The sequence below is a fragment of the Phascolarctos cinereus genome, unplaced genomic scaffold, assembly GCF_003287225.1.
Source record: "Phascolarctos cinereus isolate Bilbo 61053 unplaced genomic scaffold, phaCin_HiC Scaffold_5;HRSCAF=322, whole genome shotgun sequence".
Taxonomy (NCBI): Eukaryota; Metazoa; Chordata; class Mammalia; order Diprotodontia; family Phascolarctidae; genus Phascolarctos; species Phascolarctos cinereus.
This window is the reverse complement of record NW_027555958.1, coordinates 36180937-36197185: the sequence shown is the minus strand read 5'-3', so window position 1 is coordinate 36197185 and position 16249 is coordinate 36180937. Positions and strand designations below refer to the sequence as shown.

The 16249-nt window shown below is 45.5% G+C and overlaps 1 protein-coding gene across 1 annotated transcript in view; it reads right to left on the bottom strand.

The window, feature by feature from the left end:
* Window positions 1-16249, bottom strand: part of RAB11FIP4 (RAB11 family interacting protein 4) — a 184432-nt gene that overhangs the window by 151825 nt on the left and 16358 nt on the right. The window lies entirely within an intron of this gene.

Sequence of the window (16249 nt, the reverse complement as noted above, 5' to 3'; positions counted from 1 at the left end):
ATTTTGCTTTTAGGCAGTTGGGGTTAAGTGACTTGCCCAGGGTCACACAGCTAGTGTCAAGTGTTTGGTCTGAGGTTGGATTTGAACTCAGGTACTCCTGACTTCAGGACCAGTGCTCTATCCACTGCCACCTAGCTGCCCCATCAGTTTAATTTTTCAATCAACAAGCATCAGATTAAATTTTATATTCTCCAAGTCACCAGTCACCCTGACTCCTAGTGCCTTCCCTTTGAAATTATGTCTCATTTACACTGTTTGCTTCAATTACCTCATTGCAAAATGGATATAATACATAACTGTGTTGTGAAGATCACATGAAATCATACTCTTACAGGGCTCAGCACAGTGCCTGCCACATCGTGTGTCCAACTCTCCATGACCCCATTTGGGATTTTCTTGGCAGAGATCCTGGAGCGGTTTGCCATTTCCTTCTCCAATTCATTTCACAGATGAGGAAATTGAGGTAAATAGGGTTAAGTGACTGGCCCAGGGTCACACAGCTAGTGAGTGTGGATTTGAGCTCAGGAAGATAAATCTTCCGACTCCAGGTCTGGTGCTCTGTGCACTATGGTGCCACCTAGCTGGCCCAGCCTGGCACTTAGTAAGTGCTATATAAAAGTTAGTTATTATTATATCTTATATGTACCTAGTTATTTGCATGTTTACCTCTCCCATTAGACTGGAAGCTTCTTGAGGGCAGGGACCATTTTTGCCTTTCTTTGCATCCCTGTCAATTAGCATAGTGCTTGGCACAGAATAAGAACTTAATAAATACTTGCTCACTGACTCTCCTCCAACATTAAAACAAAACAGAAAAAGCGAAGCTCGGTAAGCAATGTGCAGAGTCAAGCAGAACAAATTTGCACTTTGTAGGCCAGATGTTCTGGAGCCCTGCACCAGCTTGGAGTCACAGGCGGCTAGGAGAGCAGATGGAGCCTCTGTGTGCCGAGGGTGTTGAGTGGGCTGTTTGGAGGCGGAGGCTTGGGACAGCTTGGATGGAAAAGGTAGAGTCAGCTGCTGGCTTTGCAAACCAATGCTACTGCTGGGAAGCCATGTAGCCTTCACAGGTGGGGATGGTTGGAGAAGGGAGGAGTGATGTCCGGTCTTTTTATGAATGTTTACAACAATCAGCATCACAGCTGCATCTCTGGAATGAGTTCATTCACAGCTCCAGGTCCAGACTTGCCTGATGACCTAGAGAGGGTCAGCAATGTCCCTCTCCCAAGCCCCAGAGGCGAATGGGCCAGAAACGAGGAGCTTATGGATAAGCCTGAAACTCTGGGCACTTTGTCTGGGTGGGGAGGTTGCAGCAGTGGCCTGCGAAGCTCTGTCCAATAGTAGCCTGGCAGGCTGGGCAGGTATTAAAAACGGGTGGCTAGGAAAGAGGAGAGGGCATCCCACTCTGTTCCCAAGCCCCTCACTCTCATTCAGGACTGCAGTATTATGTAACCATATTGGCCTGTCCCAGCTCATGGGGCTACGTCGTGTTCACTTGGCATGTTCCTGAAGCTCTGAATCACCCAGCAGGCTGTGCTGGCAGCAGTGACTGACAGCTTCTAAAAATATACCATGCAGAGGGTGGGGGTGGAAACCACACTGCCCTTCAAACAGAGCTGGAGGCTGCTTAGCATCACAAACAGCCAACTAATACCTGGGGGGGCCGGGGAAGGCACGTCTGGACAGCCACACCCCAGAGCAGAACTGCTTCCCCTTAGCTCCATCCTGCCAGGCTGCCCCTGCCATGAGCAGTGCCAGACGACGCAAGTGACCCTGCACAGGTGTGTCCCTGCCCTCCGGGCACTTCCAGCCTCAAACCCACCAGAAATGCAAATGGCAGGACAATGAAATCGCCAAGAGAGCAGCATGGCGTGTGGGTTTGAATCCCAGCTCCACCATTTATCATTATCATCAAACTAGCCTAGCATTTATAGGGCACCTACTATGTTCCACGCACCAGGGCTAAGTGCTTTACAATTATCATTTGATTCTCACAACAACTCCAGGAGGTAGGTAGTGTTATCTCCCTTTTACAGGTGAGGAAATTGAGGCAAACAGAGGTTTTAATGACTTGCCCCGGGGTTGTACAACTAGAGTCTGAAGTTTGATTTGAACTCAGGTCTTCCTGACCCCTATAGGCAACTTACTGGCACAGTGGATAAAGCACCAGGCCTCAAGTCAGGAAGACTCATTTTCCTGAGTTCAAATCCAGCCTCAGACACTTACTAGCTGTGTGAGCCTGGGTAAGTCACTTAACCTTCCTTGCTTCAGTTTCCTCATCTGTCAAATGAGCTGGAGAAGGAAATGGCAAACCACTCCAGCATGTCTGCCCAAAAAAACCCAAATGGGGTCACAAAGAATCAGATGTGACTGAAAACCTTAGAACAACTGAATGAAAACACCTGGAGTCAGGTACTGCCATCACCTGAATAACCTTCAGCAAGTCACATGGCCCAATTAAAAGAACAATGGCTTGGGGAATCATCAGTCCAGTGTTCAAATCTTGCCTGTCACTACCTCCAGCCTTCTTGGTAAATCACAATGTCTCTAGGCCTCAGCTTCCCTAGCTTTAAAAAGAAGGGCTTGGGGGCAGCTAGGTGGCTCAGTGGATAGAGCACTGGTCTTGGAGTCGGGAGGACCTGAGTTCAAATCCAGCCTCAGACACTTGACACTTATTAGCTGTGTGACCTTGGGCAAGTCACATAACCCCGACTGCCTCAAAAAAAAAGGCAGGGGGAGGGAAGAATCTGGACTAGGTGGCTTCTCAGGACCTTGCAGCTTGAAATGAGAGCTCCTGTGATCAAGAATTTGGAATTCCCCTTCACACAATAAGAGGTTTAGAGCAGTTGGCCTGTAAGGTATAAAATGCAGGCAGCTCCGCCTCCCGACTCTTCCAGCTTGTCTCCTCTGCCTCTTCCTTCTCCCCAAAACACCCTTCTCCATCACTGGGAAACAGTTTTGTTCCCTACAGCAAACAGACACTGCCTCCTGCCCGTGGGATAGACTCCATAAAGTTGTTTCCCTTTACAAGTAAGTTTCTTCTGCCTCTTGCAAATGATGAAGACACAATGTGTCTCAGGTGCCCCACAGTCCTAAGGATGGATACAGTAGCTTCCTTCTTCTCTTCAACTTCTGTAAACAAATATTTACTAAGCTCTTACTATCTCTGCATCTATTCGCCCAGTGTTGCAAAGTAGATGGAGTGTTAGACCTTAAGACTCAAGAGGATCTGGGTTCAGATCTTGCTTTTGATAGTAGTGGTCATTTTCCCCGTCTATAAAATGAGGGGAGGGGATAGTGTTTGTATTGTGATCCTCTTATATAGATACTACAAACAATGTATGCAGAAAGCTTTATAAAAATGCTATATAAATGTAAGCTATTATTACAGTTATTGCTGCTATTGTTACCAGCACTACAGTCTTCAATGAGTATTCATTATGGGCTTACTGTGTGCCAGGCACTCTGCTAAGCCCTGAGGATACAAAGAAAGGCAAAGACCACCATGGTGCTCCCACTTAGAGGCATCAACTATCATAGATGGAGGGAGTGGAGAGGAGAGGGCATCTCACCCTGCTTCCACCACCACCCCAGCTTAGTCTCCTCATCCCCCTCCCCAATCTACTCTAGTTTTTGAGATCAGGAAACTGAGACTCGGAGGGTTAGAGTGACCTTATTCTTCAGAAGAGGAAGTAATAGCAGGAACTTCTCTCCTAGACCTAATTCTGACAAAAGATAATATCTGATGCCTATAAAGTACTTTAATGTTTCCAAAACACTTGGCATTTATTTTCTCATATCAGCCTCACCGTAACCTTATGTCTTGATTTTGCAGATGAGGGCCACATTTCACAAGGTCACACAGAGAGCAGGTGTCAACAGCAGGATATGATCTCAGGTCCTTTTGACTCCAAGTCCATCTTGCCAGGCTGCCTCTCTGAATAAAGAGGTAATGGTTGTCAAAGTCGAAATGATGAGCGCAATGGGAGGAAGGGACTGTCCCATTTTGGATATGGTCTGATGTCCACCCTAGATCTACGGAGGAGAAAGCTGAAGAGAAAGATCAGGCTGGATCCCACGGGTGAGAACCCCAGCAGGCAAGCCAGCTCAGGAAGGATGGGATGGTCTCAAGAACAAAATTCTAAAGATACAATGGGCCCCAGCTGAGAAAGGGGAAGCTGTCTCTAGAGACTAATGGTCCTATAAGGTTACATAGACCAATGTGGCCTTTAAAAGACACTTCTAAAAGATGGAAGTAAGAATGGATAACGTGAAAGAATGGCCCTATCAGCACGACTCTGATCAAGGCAAGGATCTGAGACAGTTCCTAAGAACCTATGATGAAAAATGCTCTCCACCTTCAGAGTGAGAACTGATGAACTCTGAGTGTGGATTGAAGCAGACTTTTCCCCGACTTTCTTGTGTGTGTGTGTGTGTGTGTGTGTGTGTGTGTTTTCTTTTGCAACGTGGCTAATATGGAAATATATTTTGCGTAACTTCACATGTATAATTGATAATGTATCACTTGCCTTCTGAAGGGGTGGGGGAGGGGTGGGAGGGAGAGAATTTGGAACTCAACATTTTAAAAAAATGTTAAAATTCTTAAAAATGTAATTGGGAAATATTTAACAAAATAGATATATGTGTATATACATTATGCATACATGTATACATACATTTGTTGTTATTGAGTCATTTCAGTTATATCTGTATCTTATTGTGATCCTATTTGGGATTTTCTTGACAAAGACACTGGAGTGCTTTGCCATTTCCTTCTCCAGCCCATTTTACAGATGAGGAAACTGAGGCAAGGAGGGTTAAGTAACTTGCCTAGGGTCACACAGCTAGTAATCTGAGGCCAGGTAACAAGAGAAAGCACCACAGGAGGTGGATTCTTCATATGATAGGCCAATGAGCTTGGCTTAACTCCTGGCAAAGCTCTAGAGTACAGTATGGTTCCCAAACACTTTGGGGAAGGGAAAAAAAAGTCATGAATACTAAGAACCAACATGGGTTCCGAAAGAATAAGTCGTGTCAGCCTGATCTTATTCCCTGTTTTCGGCAGAGTTACTGGGCTGAATGGTCTCGGCACTGCCAGGACAAAGACTACCTAGAGCTCAAGGTATTTGTATTAGGCATGTGCGTACACGTTGCATGCATAAGCAATGAAATCCTCATTTCCCACCTAGCAGCTACCTAGGATCAGAAATCCACGAACAGGTGGGCCACACGATTTTGTTATTTTGATCATGATAAGGAAGCCGAACCCGCTAACTACTGAAAATACATTTTTTAAAGCAATAACTCAAAAGTTGTCCAAAAACAGTGTGATCAAATTTATTTATTTACGTATTTATTTATTCAAATTTATTTATTCAAAAGTGCTAGTCATTAACCAATTGTGATCAAGCCAACAGGGATCCTGGCATTTGGAAGACTGAACTAATCTCCAGAACCGTGGGGTATGTTCAGTCAGGGCCCAGCTCAATCACGACTCCAGGCTGCCATCCTTGATAGCGGCTCAGGCACCATTTTAGCAGTTCTGTGGAAGTCAAAGCCCACTAATTAGGGAATGGCTAAACGAATTGTGGTACATGAATGCAATGGGTTTTAGTGTGCCATAAAGAAATGCTGAATGTGAAGACCAGTGAAGCATGGGAAGATTCACATGAACTGATGCAAAATGAAGCAAGCAGAAACAGGAAACCAATATACACCAAGACTACAACCAATGAAAATGAAAGAACCGAAAAAACAACAAATCAAAATAAAAAACTTGAAGAGAATATCCTTTCCAGAGTCAGATAGCACCAGACACTGCCTAGAACTTGGACAAATAGAAATTTCAGGTGGGCAGCCCTCCCTACCCACTGTTTCATGCACACTAAGTAGCAGGAGCCAGCAGTAAGACGATCAGGTGTATATCTCCTGGGCTACATGTTGGATATCTAGGGATTTTAGAGAGGAAATACAAGCTCATAGGGTCTCAGAGTTGGAAGGGAACACAGAGACCATCAGATAAAGCCTGGATCCTAGACAAAAGTCTCTACTACGACAACCCTGAACAAGTGGTCATTCTGCTTCTGTCTGAAGCCTTTAGTGAAGAGGAGCCCAGTATTCTGAAGAAGGAAAGAAGGAAGGAGAGATGGGGAAGGAAGGAGGAAAGGAGGAAAGAAAGAAGGGAAAGAAAGACAGAAAGAAGGAAGGAAAGGAAGGAAGGAAAGAAAGAAGGGAAAGAGAAGAAAGGACAGAAGGAGGGAAGAAGAGAGGAAACAAGCATTTGTTAAGTGCCCGCTACTTGCCAGGCACTATGCTAAGCGCTTTATAAATAGTATCTCATTTAATCTTCACAATAACCCTAGGAGCTAGATCCTATTATGATCCTCATCTTGCAAAACCTTGAGGGAGACAGAGGTGAAGTGACTCACCCAAGATCACATAACTAGTAAGTGCCTGAGGCTATATTTGAACTTGGGTCTTCTTCACTTTGTGCTCCGCTCTCTATCCACAGCACCCCCTAGAGGAGGGTGCCCGTTCTATTTCTTGGCAGGCTGAATTGTTAAGAAGTTTGACCAAGTCTCTACTAAGGTTATACTTACACAACTGAAATCTGTTTCTTTGTACCTTCCATCCCTTACTCCCTGTTCTGCCCTCTGGGCTAATGTAATCCCTCTCCCATTTGACAGCCTTTCATAGCCTTGAAGACTGTGATCATGTCTCATTCTCCTATGCAAACTAAATATCTGCCGATTATGTCAACCAATTTTTACATGGAAGGATCTTGAGACTTTGGTCACCATCCTCTGGTAGTGCTCCACCTTATCCCCATCCTTTGCCCAATGTGATGCCCCAAACTAAATCTGGCATTCAAGGCCCTCCACCTCTTCAGGCTTATTTCATATTACGCCTCTTTGTGTTTTCTAAACCCAACTCAAACTGGACCACTAGCTGTTCTCCTACCCTGTCCCTCCCTCTGCTGCCTTGTGGACTTGTACAAGCCACCCTCCCCACTTCCATTTCTCCATGCCCTCTCTCTCCCTCCTCATCTCTGCCTATGGAAAGCCTTCTCTTCCTTCAAAGCTAACCTTAAGAGCCTCCTTCCTTTGTGAAATCTTTGATTTCCCCTGATAGAAAGCGAACCCTTGGTGTGGCTCTCTCCTGGGCTTTAATCACATTCTACCTTAGATCACATATTTCACAAAATCACAGAATCTCAGCCTTGGAAGGGACCTCGGCAGCCACGCTGGAAAAAGAAAGCACATGACAATATAGCTGTGAGGTCATCTATTCTCTGCTCGAAGCTACCCAGTGAGCACCAACCCACTGCCACCGAAGCAGCTCTTTACATTTTGGGATGATTCTAATTGAGAGGACGTCTTGGCAGCTTCTACCCTTCGCTTCGGGAGCCAAGCAGGAAAAAAAAGCTAATCCCTTCTCTACACAACAGCCTTCCCAATACTTGACCACCAACAGTTATTTTCCCTCACCCCCACCCCAATCTTTATTTCTCCATGTTAAACATTCTCAGTTTCTTCAACTAATCCTCATATGTGCAGATGCAGATTTAAGACCCTTTCCCATTCTGGTTCCTCTTTTCTGATGACCTCTGGCTTGTCGAGCTGTGTCATGTCATACGCATTCATTATTATTAAGATTGTAAACTCTCTGAGGGGAAGGAATATATTGTTTACAAAAAATAAAGGCTCCATGTGACTCAAAATATTTACAGGAGCACTTCTGTAGTAGCAAAAACCTTGCCTATCAGTTGGGGGACAGTTCATTGTGATACCAAAATGTCATGGAATATCGCTACCTGGTAAGAAATGACAAGCAAATCCACCTCCTGTGAGAGGGGTGATGGACTCAGTGGGTGCAAGACATAAGAGGGGCAGCTTTTGGCTCTGTGCAAAGAAAAACTTCCCAACCATATTGAACTGTGATTTGTGAGGCAGCATTATAGTGACAGACAACTGACTTTGGAGTCAGGAAAACCTGAATTCAAGACCTGCCCTGACTTATACAGGCTGTATGACCTTGGCCAAGTCTCTTAACCTCTTAACTCCCAGGCCAATTTTCTGTTACAATTACAAAGCATGTGCAAATCCGCTTTGGTAAAGGAAGTTTCCTCACCTAGGAGATGCCTGTAGTGATGATATCTTCGAAAAAATGCAGTGGGCTGCCTCAGAATAGGATGAGTTCCTCCTCAATAGGGATTCCCAATGGAGGCTGGAGGACCACTGCACTGGGGATTCTGTAAAAGGAATCTCTGTCCAAGGGGTCAAAGTTAGACCAGATGACCTCTGGAGTCCCTTCTGACTCTGGGATTCTGTGCTTTGCCTTAGGTTCATACAGCTAATTACTGGTTTCACCAGGACAAGAATCTGGTGTGCAGTGTTCCTCAGGACCACCAGAAGTCCATTGTGCACCCTGGTGTAAAGGGAGGAACGTTGTTGTGTAAAGCAGGATTCTAACTGGTGCATTTTAGAAACTGGAATTTTCTAGCAGTGGGAGGGACTCATAAGCTGGGGCTCCGCTGCCCACTCCCCTAAGAGGACAGCGAGAAACAGCCCCGAGAAAATCTGATGCCTGGTCGATAGGAAGCTGGGTTGGTCCTGTGGCCACCATGAGATTTTTCTATCAGCCTCCCTACAGTGGCAGAGACTGGAACGCTAAGCCAGGCTGCCTGCCAGGGGACAGGAAGAGTGCCAATTGTCCCGGGAGCCCAGACAGCCGGTCCTCTCTTTGTTTACAGTAAGAGAAATTGATTGATTTCATCAGCAGTTCAATATTGATCGTTTCTTTTTCTCAGGGCCACTCAATTCCCGTTCTCCTGGTTCTGTCTCCCAGGCTGGCTTTCTTTGAGAGAAAACTGGTTTTGGAGGCAGAAGACTTAGATTTGAACCCCCACCCTCACTTCCTTATCCCTTCACTTCTCCCTCCCAGGTAGAGTACTTACTACTTGTGAGACTTTGGCTTAAGTCATTGATCCTCCCAGAGTCCCTGTTTTCCCCTCTGTAAAATGGGCAGGCAGCCTAGATGGTCTCTAAGGCTCCTTCCAGCCCCCTCTCATTTAGCTCAGTTCAGTCCAAGCACTTGGGAAGTCCCCTGCACACCTAGTCAGGTGTTCCCTGAGCATTGGCCGGTTCTATACCTAGCAAAACTCTCTCATTTCAAGATGGCTGTTCAGAAAACCATAGGTTTAGTGATGGAAACTGCTACTTCAGGATTAATGCTCTTGGACCTGGGTCCAGATTCTGCATCTGTCACTTACCTCCTGTGTGGCCTTGAGAAATTCTTTCAGCCTTTCTGAGCCTCAGCTCTCTTTTCAGGGGTCATTCAGTCTAACCCTCTTATATTGCAGATGAGAAAACTGGGGCCAGCAAAGGGGAAGTGATTGACCAAGGCCATAGAGACAGTAAGGAGCAAAGTCAGAATTTGAACTTAGAGCATTAATCCCCAACCCCAGCCAAAGCTGCCTTACATTTCTGTAGCACTTTTCAGTTGTCAAGGCCCTTCCTCATACATCCTTCTAATTTCTCTATCCCTGTGAGGTTAGGGAGGACAGTTATTACCCCCATTGTACAGATGAGGAAATGGAGATCAAGTGATTTGCCCAATGTCATGAGATTATAGCTCTCAAATTGGGATGGACTTTAGACTTATAATACAAGCCCCACATTTTTCTAGTCCTGCTTCCAGCCTGGCCCCCAAAGCCACCATAGAGGGGAGAATTCTGGTGAAGGGGCCCATCTTCCTTAATACCACCACCACCCATCATTGACCAACTGCCTCCCTATGAAGTGGCGTATTAAAAAAAAAAAAAGAAAACAGTAGGTGTGTAGGTATGTCTATGTATGTATGTATGTCTGTAAGTATATGTATACATATTTGTTAGGGAGTGATCAATCAGTCAAATTGCTCTGGGCTCTCCCCTAGGGGCCCATCCTCAATCCTGATCATTGGCTGCTATTTTTTTTAATTATTTATCATCAAAAAGTGTCTTCAGGCTCCTGGAAAATCCTTCCCCCGCCACCTTTTCTGAGGTCCTTCATCTCCCTATGCCCTCTCTGTGCATCCTCATGGGTGAAGTCAGCCCAGGAACAATAGGGCTCTCTTTTCAGGGCTTGGGAAGCTGCCTGCCCCCTGTACACCAGAACAAAGGAGGCAAAAATACAAACAGGGAAACAATGCAGCCCCACTGCTGGTCCTGCCAGATGAGGCAGAGAAAGCTGTCAGCCCACGAGTTCAGAGAGAGAACCTTCAGGGCAGGGAGATGGTGGGATGGGATGTCAAGCCCAATGACATGCCCATCCCAAAGAAGGCCATACGAATCTCCATAACAACAGGTCCCAGGACAATGTCCAAGAGTGTATCTCTCTCTCCCTCCTCTTCCTGCACTTCCCCCCTGCCTTCTCTGTCTCTGTCTCTCTGTCTTTCTCTGTCTCTATATGTCTGTCTCTGTCTCTTTGTGTGTCTTTCTGTATCTCTCTCTCACATACACACACACACACACACACACACACACACACTCTCCATTGTCTAGAGGGAAGGGATATTAGACTCAGATTTTGTGAGATTCCAAAGGACAGAGAAAGGACCACAGTTTGAAGGTTAGAGGGAAGCAGCATTTGTCTCCATATGTTCTAGATGATTCAGCAGACAGATCTGGCCTTAGAGACAGGAAGACTAGAGTTTGAAATTTCCCTCAAGACACTTAGTAGCTATGTGACCCTGAGGAAATCATTTCCCCTTTTTCTGCCACAGTGCCTCATCTGTAAAGCACGAGTGGGATGGATTTGATGGCCTCTAAGGACCTGCCAGCTCTAGACCTAAGAGCAAAGGACATTTAGTCCAGCCAAACATGCCACTGTCACTATACGCCCCCTAGTGAAGGCGGGTACCTACCACCACCTCATAGCATCCAGCATCATTGGCTACCAGTCTCTACTTCCCCATGGGGCTTGCTACTTTTTCCTTTTCAATTCCAGGCCCTGCCTCCTCATGTAGCCACTCACACAAAGTGAGAATGACAAAGAAGGGCCCTCAAGTCAATTTCTCCATGGAACTAATCCTTGACAACCCACTAATTTCTGTGAAGCAGTGATAGAGTGTAGAGCATGACGAAGGAGGTTTGGAGGCTGTGTGACCTTGGATGGGTCACTTCCCTTATTTTCTCGTCTGTAAAATGGTCTCAGCGGTACCCGCCCTGCCTGTCTTACCCCATCAGATGGGATAACACCCATAAATCTAAACATTTAGAATATTGTAGGACCATAAACCTATAACTAAAGGGGTCCTCCAGAAGGAGGAAACCGAAGCCCAGTAAGGCCTTGCCCAGGGTCAGCCCAGGCAGGATTTGAACCCAGGTCCTCTGACTCAAGTCGAGGCTTCTCTCCACTGGCTTTTATTGAGCTGCATTATTTCTCCATCACAAACTCCCACTGAACACCAAGAACCCCTTCTCCTTCATCTTCCCTCCGCAGCTCCCATGCTCACACTGGCAGCTTCCACTGCCTTTCGTATCTTTGATGAATTCTCCTGGCATCCTAATCCCCTCTGCACGCTTCAGGACACTTCTAATGCCCAATTTCCTGGCGCTTATCTGCAGAAATGGCAGACGCTTCCTCTGAGCAGAGTTAGGAGTCGCTGAGAAGAAACCAAGTCTATTTCTCAGTCTGACAAGGTGTTTTATTTAAACTCTTTGCAGTTTGCAAGCAGTGAAATCCAGCAAGGATTCATTGAGGTCCCATTCTGTGCTAACAGGCTTTCTTAAGGCAGTTGGGGCACCATCATTAGGTGGTGCCTGGAGTCAGGAAAATGTGAATCTAGCCTCAGATACTTAATACCAGTGTGACCTTGGGCAAGTCACTTAACCTATTTGCCTCAGTTTCCTCAACCACAAAATGGGGATAACAAGAACACCTACTACATTCTGAGGATCAAATGAGTGATGCTCATTAAGTGGCAAAGTAATCCTTGGACCTCAGTTTTCTCATCTGTAAGAGGGAGTTGGACTAGGTGATCTCTGAGGTTCCTTCCAGTTCCATGTCTATCATCCTATGAATCATCTAACCTCCCTGGGTCTCAGGTTCCCCTTCTGTAAAATGAGGGGCTTGGCCCAGATGGCCTGTGAGACCCCTTCCAGTTCTAATCTGTGGTCTCATCCTCATCTCACATCTTGACATAGAACATAGGAAACACTTAACCAATATCTGACCGCATACTTCTCTCTTTCTGTAAGAATTATCTTTTCTCCGCTTCCTTTCTTATTGTATCTCAGCTCCACCCCAGTGAAGAGTTTTGGATGTCATCCCAACCAGCTTCATACCCACAGCAGGAAGAACTTAGGAGCTCAGAGATTTACAGTTGAAGAACACAAGGGTTGGAAAAGTGAAGGGGACTTGTTCAAGGTCACCCTGATAGGAAGGCAAAGAAAGGAGATTTAAGCCCCTGTCTTTGTGACCCCAAGTTCACGGTGCTTCATCAACTGCATTGGCCTGAGTCTCCTCTGTGACATTCTAGACAGTCATCCAGCTTCTCTCTGCTTGAGTCTTTACAGTGACAGGGAGCTCATTACCTTGTAAGGCAAGCCCATGACTTTGGGAGTTTTTCACCTCTTCCACTAGATTTGATGTGGCTGGTGTCCATCCTCATTTTTCATTGTTCTTTTTCTTCACCCCCAGGGGCTGGATACCCACCCCCAGTAGTGACTTCTTCCCAGAATATATCACTCATTCCTCAGATGAATTCTTGTGATGTCATGGCAGCACCATGAGGGAGGATTTCAAATTGGAAGGCACCTAACCCCATCATTTTACCAAAGAGAAAACCGAGGTCCTAAGAAGTTCAATGATTTTCCCAAAGAAGTACAAGTGGCAAAGAATTCAAATCTAGGTCTTGTGACCAAATCTTGTGCTCCTGACCATCAGTCAGTCTGTCAACAAGCCTTTCATAAAGCACTTACTATGTGCCAGGCGCCTGAGGATACAAAGGAAGGCTTTTTACCCTGCCACTCTGTATTTCTTCCTAAGGTTAAACCGAAAAATAGGGTAAACTTTTAAAAAAATGGTGCTCCCTTAGAAAGGAAGGATGTAAAAATTCCAGCATGAGGAGGCAGCCTGCTTTCTTTTTCTAGCAGCGGAATGACATGGCCATGAAGCGAGGATGGCAGCATCTACTGCCTTCTTTCTCCTTCCCCAAATGTGGCTTTCACTGTGATCAGAGGCATCATAGCTGGAAGGGAGCTTTGAGATCACCTTCTACAGATTGGGAAGGCAGGTCATTTGGAGATGATGGAGTTAGACGGTTTTGTTATTAGCTAGGATCCAAATTCAGATTTTCTGCTGTCCAGTTAATTGTCCTTCCTGTCACACTGCCCTGCCACTACAGTGAAATGCTGATACTTACGTCCTGTGTAGCTTTGCACAAGATGCTTAGATGCCTGGGACTCAATTTCCTCATCTTCAAAACCAGAGGGCTGGACACTGTGGCTCTCTGAGATCCCTTTAGATCTATGACCCAGACTGGTAGAGTGGATAGGTATGTTAGACCTCAAGTCAAGGAGACCTGGGTTCAAATTTCGCTCATCTCAGGTACTTACTATCTGTGTGACCCTGGGTAAGCAGCTTGATCTCTGTTTCTCAGTTTCCTTATCTGTAAAATGAAGGAGTTGAACTAAATTGCCTCTGAGGTCCCTTTTAGCTTTACATTTATGATCTAGTAGCTGGGTGGTTCAGTGGATAGAGCACTGCGCTAGGAATCAGGAAGACTCTTCCTCATGAGTTCAAATCCAGCCTCAGATACTTGTTAGCTGTGTGACCCTGGGTAAGTCACTTAACCCTGTTTGCCTCAGTTTCTTCATCTATAAAATGAGGTGGAGAAGGAAATGACAAACCACTTTTGTATCTTTGCCAAGAAAATCCTAAATGGGGTCATGGAGAGTCAAACATGACTGAACAACAACAAAAGGGTGGAGTGGCTAGGATACTAAGACTTGGAGGCAGGAAACCACGGGTTCAAATTCTGCCCCATACAGTTACTAGCTGTGTGACCCTGGCAGGTCACCTAAACCTCTATGCCTCAGTTTTCTCATCTGAGTTTGCATTCAACATCTCTGAGGTCTCGACCAGTCCTAAGTCTATGATTCTTGAATTACCAAATCCAACGGTATGTTTCAGTCCTCATCACCTTCGAAGCTCTTCAGCGTCTGACAATTTTGAGCACTCCCGATTATCAGTAGCCTTTTCTTCCTTCACCTTCAGAAGCACTACCACCTTCAGGTTTTCCTCCCGCCGTTCTCAATGTGACTCCTCTGTCTCCTTTGCCATCTCCTTTAACTAAGTCCTAATCCCTTATTCTGAGTATTTCTCAAGGATCTGTCCTCAGCTCCCTTGTCTTCCCTTTTGCCCTTTATCAAAGGAGATAATATTTGTAAAATGCTTAGCACAGTGCCTAGCACCCAGTAGGTGCTTAGTAAATGCTTAGTTCTTTCTACATTCTCTCCCTTGGTGATCTCATTCAGTCCCCCAGTTTCAACGACTACCTCTAGGCAGATGACTCTCCAGTCCTCTCTTTGGAGACCCAGACCCACATCTCCTACTGACTTCAAGATATCTCTACCTGGAGAAGAAGCATTGTGACAAAGAAAAGAGTTCTGGGTTTGAAGTCAGAAACATCTAAAGAACATTTTCCTTAGAAAAAATACTGATGAAAGTGATTGAGATTGAATCGATGTCTTGCTCTAGGGTAGAAGTGATCTTGGGTTCTCCAAGGCCAATACTTCCCTACTCTTCCCAACCCTCAAGCCCTTGAACATCCATCCCCTCTCTGAGTCAGGCATCAGGCCCACCGCAGGAGGTGCAAAGGAACCACTAGGGAAATTCGTCATCCTCTGGTACACCTCACCCCAGCCCACACCAGCCCACCCTATGGCTATAGCAGATGCCTCTCAGAGGACCAGCTCTGTGCTCTGGTGAATAAGAGCCCCAGCTTTTCCCTTTTCATTTTGGGTGGGACAGAGTGAGTTGAACAGGATGAATAGGTATGGATGAGTTGTGATTTGCATCTTGGATCCCATTATATTATAGATCCCACCAAACCAGAAGTAAAACGTTTAACAACTGGCTCTAGTGGGGAGGAGGGAGGAAGAAGCAGGACACACTTTTAAGTTTAACCTGTATCATTTATATTTTCTTCATCACTTTCTTATGACTGTATAATCAACAAGACAAGTCCTGATTTCTGGGGTGTAAATACTCATACTGAAAATTTAACAATCAGCTCTCCAGAGTCGGCTGGGCTGACTCCAGGACCACCCTCTTTCATCCCTCCCAGTTACTATCAAAGGCACCACCAACCTTCCAATCACCCAAATTCACAACCTCAGTGTCATCCTCAACTTCTTGTGCTCCCTCACCCCCTTGCCAAATCTTGTCCTTCCTACTCCTACAACATCTCTCACATTCGCTCCCTTTTCTGGGCTCAGATGGGAGCGTCCTTAGTCGAAGCCCCATCACTTCTTGGTCTCGCTGCCTCAGTTTCTCCCCTCTCCAACCCATCACACCGCTACCAAAAATGATTTTCTTGCAGCACAGGTCTAACATGTCTCTGCCTACTCAGAAAACTCCAGAGGTTCTCTATTCCCTCTAGGATCAAATATGATTTGATCTTTATCTCATCTTTTTTAAACTTCTATTTTTCATTTGAATTATATAATGTACACAGTTTGTTTTTAATAGAATAGTGGATAGAGTACTGGGCTTGGAATCAGGAAGACACTCATCTTCCCGAGTTCAGATCCATCCTCAGACACTTAATAGCTGTGTGACCCTGGGCAAATCACTTAACCCTGTTTGCCTCAGTTTCCTCATTTGTTAAATGAGCTGGAGAAGGACATGGCAAACCACTCCAGTATTTTTGCCAAGAAAACTCCAAACCCCAAAAATGGGGTCATAAAGAGTCAGACACATCTGAACAACAACAATATACAGTTTTAAAGTAATTGTATGTATGTGTGCATGTGTGTGTGTGTGTGTGTGTGTGTGTGTGTGTGTGCAAGTTCAATTTTTTTTTCTACTGATAGGAGTTCAAGATTAAAAACAATGGAGACCATGGCTTTAAAGTATGCTGTCCGTCAAGCCAGGACAGCAATCTAGGGCTGATTATTAGCAGCTAGAACCAAGGCTTAATTACCTGTGCCAGATGAGGGCAGCAGCATCATGATAATCCAAAGCAGTGGGAAATCAAATAATCA